The sequence below is a fragment of the Ixodes scapularis genome, unplaced genomic scaffold, assembly GCF_016920785.2.
Source record: "Ixodes scapularis isolate PalLabHiFi unplaced genomic scaffold, ASM1692078v2 PGA_scaffold4__175_contigs__length_147842914, whole genome shotgun sequence".
Lineage (NCBI taxonomy): Eukaryota > Metazoa > Arthropoda > Arachnida > Ixodida > Ixodidae > Ixodes > Ixodes scapularis.
The window spans coordinates 142,961,561-142,968,936 of NW_024609879.1; the positions used below are offsets into that span (position 1 = coordinate 142,961,561).

The 7,376-nt window shown below is 42.9% G+C and overlaps 1 pseudogene; it reads right to left on the reverse strand.

Annotated features, from left to right (window-relative positions):
* Positions 1–1,282: 1,282 nt before the first annotated feature.
* LOC120844275 lies at positions 1,283–6,080 on the reverse strand (annotated as a pseudogene).
* Between the last annotated feature and the right edge of the window lie 1,296 nt (positions 6,081–7,376).

The following is a 7,376-nucleotide window of genomic DNA, read 5'->3' on the forward strand; positions in this document are numbered from 1 at the left end:
GGAACCACACTGAGTGTGCACTAAATCCTATTGATGCCGACAGTGCTCCCTGACGTCACTTCTCTTTCCAGAGGCGAAAAAGGGAAGAAATCGGAATGTTTGTTCCGGTTTCGCAAATGTATTTTCAGGTACAGAAATAAGAGTCACAACGTTCTAGAAAAAATTGTGTGGCATGTCAGGACCCTTATGCTTCCGAAAAAACCTTCTTTAAAAAAAAAAAAAAAAAAAATTAAATTGCCATCATGGTCCCTTTAAAGAGGCGCCACCCAAAGTTCTCGGGGGGTCCCTATGAGATTATTGAATAAGCCGATGGGGGGAAAAAACAACAAAAAACACGAGTCGCAAATCAACAAGCAGAAACATTATAAGCCACGCTTTGCATTTCTTAGGTTGCCACTGTCTCAGGAAAATATTTCTGCATTATCCCTTTGAAGACCTTCTGACATCTGAGAGAAAGAGTTTCTTCCAAGTGCCCGAATGTCATCGAGTCAAACCTGCATTACAACATTTTACACGAAATAGAATAATTTTTCTTTATTACATTTACTTCTATCTTGCTTAATGCTGCTCCTCTAAATTTCAGTGAAAAAATAAAGTGTACAGAATAAAGAGGCGATTATGTAGACTGAACCGCTATCGTATTAAACTAGGTATTTCCTATTTTGCGGAGAAGGTAACCGACATTTCGGTTGCGCTTCGAAAAATCCACAGGTTCTCTAAATTCATCCTTGGTCCTCCGCTGGGGCATGAAAAACACCCTTCGTTGGTTTAGCACGTGAAACGCCCAAATCAGACTTCGTCTATACTTGCTTTTGAGAGGTACGAAATAACAGTGTGCATTTTACAAAGACGCGTCTAATCCGAAAGCTTAAATATGAACGACTTGCATATTTACTGTAGAACATTCTTACTTCAAGTAGAAAAAAAGTCAACTTTTGCGTTTTAAACAGTGCTCAGCAGTGCAGTAATATTTATTGGGTAATTCATATATGTGCTTCACGGCATATTTATGAACACTGGGGTTTATTTCAACTATACTGAATGGGTTTATTTTCAGGGCACGATTTTTCGCCAGTGTGAAGCATTTACTATAGACTGACAGCTTAAGAGGCGAGCTGCGTGGTGTGTCCTGAACCCAAGGTTACCGGTCAGCAGCCAGTGCGATCCAGGCATCGGCAGATAAGGGTTCCAAATAAGTCACAAAGCAAAAAGGATGGATATAAAAGCCATGCGGCGCGTTCCTTAAGTTGTCAGTGCCCATAAATGACCAGAGTCTTCAATGCTAATTATAGTCGGCTCTACTGTTGAAGCATTCAACCTTTAGCTTGTTGCTTTCATGGTTCATTGCTGATGGCGCACTCTCCCTTCAGATTGCATTTCTGGAAGAAAAACACAATCCATTATTCTTTGTACGCATAAGCAAGATTTGCTTGAATCATATGAATTTAGTGAATATATTGCTTATATTTGTGGATTAGCATTCTTCAACAGTTTCCTCTGGCCCTGTGACAATAACTAACAAATACATACAAAATGTTTTCAATAAGCGTGTCCGTCACGCGAAAACATTTTAAAAATGTTCTAATTTCGGGCTTCACTCTGATCGTATAACTCCTTAACATTTTGTTTTTGCGTCAGGTTTGTAGGACTGTAATACTAATGCGTTAAAATATATAAGCTCACGGTAAAATTGTCCAAAGAACGTAAAGTACACACCTTGGAGCCTTCATACTATTGTCAAGTGGAAGGGCTACCTTCTAAATACTGATCACTTTTAAATTAAAAGTACGTTTTCATTAAATAGAAGTTCTATACATGTCTAGGTGACTAAAACATAGGTGTAAAACCAAGAGTGGCTGCTTTTGGACACGCACAAAACTATAAAAAGCTGCTTTATTAGACAAAACGGAAAGTCTACTGGGAATCGTTATACAAATATTTTCATAAAACGCTTTCGTGTATAGTGCCCAATTAATTAAAATAAAACTTTTAATATGGCAAACGCAGAATGATAGTCAGATCATAATCTATTGTGCAATAATTTACCAATTAGTAACCCATAGAAAATTATCTAAATATTATTCTCGAATCTTTGTTAAACTATTACTGTCGGAATATTTTATTTATTGATTCACACAATAATATTGAATTTCAATTAAAATAAAACACATGTGCCTCATATATGGTAAGCTCATTTAATTTAGTCACTTTTTTATCTGTCTGCAATCGGTGTAGATGATGTAATTCCCTTCATGGGTTGCGGCTATCTTAAAACAACCAGAATTACTCCACTTTATACACTTGCGCCTCGTTCTGCTCATTTCGGTTAAACTGTGACTCGAATGTCAGATGAACTTTAGTGTATACTATATATTCCTCATTGGTGAAAACTATCAAAATGTTATTCATTAAAATGTGTAAGGCTCTTTTTGAGAAACATTTTAATAGAATAAAACTTACATCAAATATGTGAAAACAATTTTATGATGCGGCGCTGGGTTCGTCAACGATATCAACAAACTTTAAAAGCACTTTTTAAAAGGTATTTCTGAGCAGCAGTTTTATTAGTTTTTTTTATTAAGATAAATTGAAGAATTTCGCTTTAAGTTAGTGACTTTTAGATTTTGTTATTCGTTTGTTATCTAGAGATTATAGAATATTTAAACGTAGATGTAGTTCCTTATTCTAAGGAACACCGAAAGAATAAGACACAGGTGCCAGCTGCGTTTAATTTATTTGGTGTTCCTCAACTCACCCAACAGGCTCGTCGGTCTACAATCCCCTTTTCTGAAGATGCTGATTGAAATATTCATTATGTATCAACATATTCTTGAAAAATTACTAAAACGACTTGAAGATGGCGTAGGCACATTTTTAATAGAGCAAATGAACGGTCACATTAATCATGCATAACTGCCTTGAAATTAAAGTTAGGCACATTTTTAAAACAGCCAATGAACGTAAAAATTATTCACCAATAACTGTCACGGATTTAAAATGTATGCTTCCAAGTTTAATTATTGTTCACAACAAAAACCATAAACAAAACGTAAAACAAAGTAGAAAAAAAAAATAGTTGTTTACCTTGTGAGGGCCGCAGGGAAAATTTTCTGGAAGACTTGTTCCATTATACTGAATATTTCCATCGTTAAGTCTACAAGCACAGCACATTCCGCAGTTTGGTACTCCTACCCCTGCCTATGAAGGAAAGTTTGGAACAACGTAAAATTAAATTAGTTGACGGTCGCAGTGAGTTAATGAGCGCATGCTTATAACCAGGAAAATGTATTTCGTATATCACTTTGTGGGAAAATACAAACGCCAAAGAACTTTAGAGCTGCTAAGCACGGCCACTCTATTCTGGATTCTACTTCGCTGGAAACCAACGCCGCGTGACCCTTTTTCTTCAGGGCAAACCAAAGTCCTCACAGCGGCCGCAGTGAGTGTAATTGATCCTGATGGCGCAAAACATCGGCGATGGCCAGGTGATGGCCAGGTGATGGCAAGATCTTTTATACTGGTGATAGAAGCTGGCTGCGAGCCAGTGGGACGCGCAGCGCGTCTCTTAGATCATGAAATCGCATCAATAAAAGCCTTGTGATAGAAGATTGCTGAACAGCTTTCGCGCATCCTGCTCTGAGCACGAACCGGCTGGAATTCGTAGTGCCACGTTGAAGTGGATGGAGCACCGACTCCATGCTCAAAACTGCCCTTACACCAATGCGTCCGGTGCCGCAACATCAATATAATACATCGTTAAAGGGCAAACGCACTTCGCATGTGAGAGCATCCTGGAGCTGTGCGCGTGTTTGCCTAGTAAATCTTAAATTACGTTCAGCATGATAACCAAAGTGAATATATTAATCTTAAATGTCATTTCAACAGAGATTGTTACAAGCTTGATCAGCTTATGGATGCAAAACATATTGCGTGGTGAACCAAACGCCAGCACCCGACAAATTGTATGCGATTAAGCAGTAATCGCCATTTTGAAGCACTAATTTAGAATAAATAAATTTGAGCGCAGTTTAAAGGGGCCGTGCAACGATTTCCGGAATTCTGCCAATGGACTGCGGAAATTAATGTGTCACCTATGGAACGAAGAACAGAAAGCCATATTTTCTTGTGAGCGCAAGTTTTTATTCTAAAAAAATTAAGCAAACCGAAGGTCAAAGTGCCTCTTAACTCTCCACGTCGCCTTTCGAGGGACGCAATCTGGGGAATTAAGTGGTTCCCCTTTGGTTCTCTCTTTAGAAACTCCACTACGCGATTGTCGACATTTAAAGCATCGTCGAAGGTCGTGGCGAGCAATCGACACAAAAGACGGTTCGCCACGGGGCTGACGGCGGAAGTAGCAAAAGAGGGGGACAGGTTTTTCTTGACTTCTGCGTATCACCCAGAAACGCTCTCACCGTGGTTCCCGTAACCGCCGCACGCGCCGGCTTATGGGCAAATAATCTTTTTTTTTTCTCTGCGATTACGCAGCGGAATAGCAGTTTTTCATGGTAAGTTTACTCGTTTTTGGTCACTTGTGCTGGGATAAACAATATAAAAAATACGATCTGCCAATTCATTCAACATTAATATCGTTGCACTACCGCTTTAAGGGCTGAAGAATTCGGAAAGCCTGAAGCCAGACAACTCCGCCATGTGGCGTGCGTCGGTCCGGTTCCGTCCGTGTTTTTTGCCTGGGGGGAAAGCTTCTATCCGCTAATGTCCGCGTCTGCCCTTCACGGAGGTCTAGATCTTGCTCATCATAATGGTCCGGACAGCCCATCACACGCTCTGTTCGCGGCCAGTCGACTGCAGTGTCTCCATTGCCGTGGTGACGACGGTTCCAAGGATGGCGAGGCCGCCAGCCGCGTCAGAATAAATGGACAGGCAGCAGGCACAACATTGGCGAATCGCGTGTGTCCGTCAAGTTCTGACGAACACCGACGACACAAAAAAGCAGACGAGACGAAGACGAAAGCCGTGATGGTTACATTTGTTAAACATTTTAAGATACATTTAAAAGATAAAATAATATCTGTTTGGTGCAAGTTGATTTGGAATATATAGTACGAACCCGTCTTATAACATGGTTCATCTCCGTCACCAACATTAAAAACACTGTGGTTTGAAGAAGGTTACTTTTAAGAAAAACAAAATCAGCTCCTCTCACAAAGCCCTCAACTCTTTCCAATTTAGCAGAGCGAACGCTGTAAAGGAGTTGAGTGGAGAAAAAGTAAGGTTCTGTTGTCCAACCTGAGTCATCCACGCTATGGGTGACTTAGAAAGATGTAAGGCGACATTTTGAGATACGCCTTACGGCAAAACAGGGTTCATTTCGAGCAGACGCCTTTTGTCAAGCATGGTACGCAGTCCATAACCTTCTGTAACTATGTTGTTCAACGGGGGTGACATGTGATTTTAGCGCGCTAAAGATAAATAACGAGTTCAAGGTAAGGGGTAGTGCATACAATGGCACAAAAAGAGGAGAAGAAGCATACTTTACCATTTGCATTCGCCAGGAACTACATTTTCTAGAAATATCTGTATCTGTGTTCCGGGATACTTTTTCGCCGTTTTTGCACTAGATTCTGAGGGATATCCCGTGTCATAAAAGGCAAATGTATCTCAGTCTCTGTAGTTGGGGCCTTAAAACACATCTATCTCAGTATTTGGATTCCCAAATGCTTTCTGGAGTATCTCTGCCCAGCACTGACTTCTATGCATCTTTCCATGAAGCGACATGCGCAGCGAACCGGCAGTGATACAGTGCCCATGAGCTAAGTATGCATTGACACTTACGTCTCCAATGCATGTTATATTTTGTTCCGATTTATGAAGACGAATTTTGCAAATCCTCCCAAGGGCATGTGTTAGACTAGGCGGACGCTCCGTCGCAGTTTGACCATGGTTTTTGAAGCTGTTTCCGGATATTGGTCTACAGCCATGTGGCAAACTCGTGTTCCCCACTGTAAACGAAATAAAAATATTTTTTTTTTCGTGTTAAAACATTTTACACGTAGGAAGCCTAAAAGTCACTTAGTGTTAGCAGGCACTGCCCTACCATGTGCTTGTAACTTAGCACTCATTTGCATTGGATGGGAGGAACGTTTATTGATTCATTGTGGTCACGCCTCGGAATCGTTTGCAGGAGGATCTTTTCCTGAAGACGAGAATCGAGGACAGTCAAATTGAGATATCTGACGCGCACTTGAAGATTACGCAACCTTTAGTTGCTAGAAAAATAGCTAGAAAAAAATGAAAGCCGTTTACCATTCCCTGTAACGCCGGTTAGAGCGCAGCTCTTGAGGAGGAAGATGGAAGCGTACTGAGGGATAGCCTGATAGGTGACTCCTTGAGGTCACGTGACCTCAAGGGGGTCACGTGACTTCAGGGGGTCACGTGACCTCAGGGGCCCGCGTGACCCCCTTGAGGTCACGTGACCCCAGAAGGTGACCAGGGGTCACGTGACCTTAGGGTGTCACGTGACTTCTGGGGGTCACATAACCTCATAGGGTCACGTGACGTCGGGGTGTCACGTGACCTGGGTGGGTCACGTGACCCCCTGAAGTCACGTGACTTCTGGGGGTCACGTGACCTCAAGGGGGTCACGTGACCTAGGGGTGTCACGTGACCTGGGTGGGTCACGTGAGCTCGGGGGGGTCATGTGACGTCGCGGTTACGCCGACGGCGACGCCGCTCAAGCCGGAAACGGGCCCCTAAGATCTGCGCTCTAAAAAGCTAGTAACAGCAGCAGTTCCTACTTTTTTACGATTAATACCTTTAACTATTTAGTACCACCAACGTGCAATAGGTAGTAAAACGTTTTAAATGCAGCAGTTACTACCTTTTTGACCGTTACAAATTTTTTTACTATATATTTACTACCACAAAGGCGTAAATAAGATGGCGGCGTCTATGCATCCCCGATGGTCATCGTTCGGGACGCACTTACTATTTCGGAACGCAGGGGGAGGTATCCACACAGAATTGTAGCATCAAATATTGTAGGAGGGGGTTTTTAAGGTTTGGAGCTGACTTTTAGAGCGCAGCTCATAGGGGCCCGTTCCCGGCTTGAGCGGCGTCGGCGTCGCCGTCGGCGTCGCCGTTGGCGTCGCCGTTGGCGTCGCCGTTGGCGTCGGCGTCGGCGTCGGCGTAACCAAGGTCATCCCAAGGTCACCCCAAGGTCACGTGACCCCCAAGGTCACCTGACACCCAAAGTCACGTGACACCCCCCTGAAGTCACGTGACCCCCTGAGGTCACGTGAACCCCCCGAAGTCACGTGACACCCCCAGGTCACGTGACCACCCCCAGGGTCACGTGACCCCCACCGAGGTCACGTGACCTCCCGATGACGTCATCGTCACTGATGACGTCATCGGGA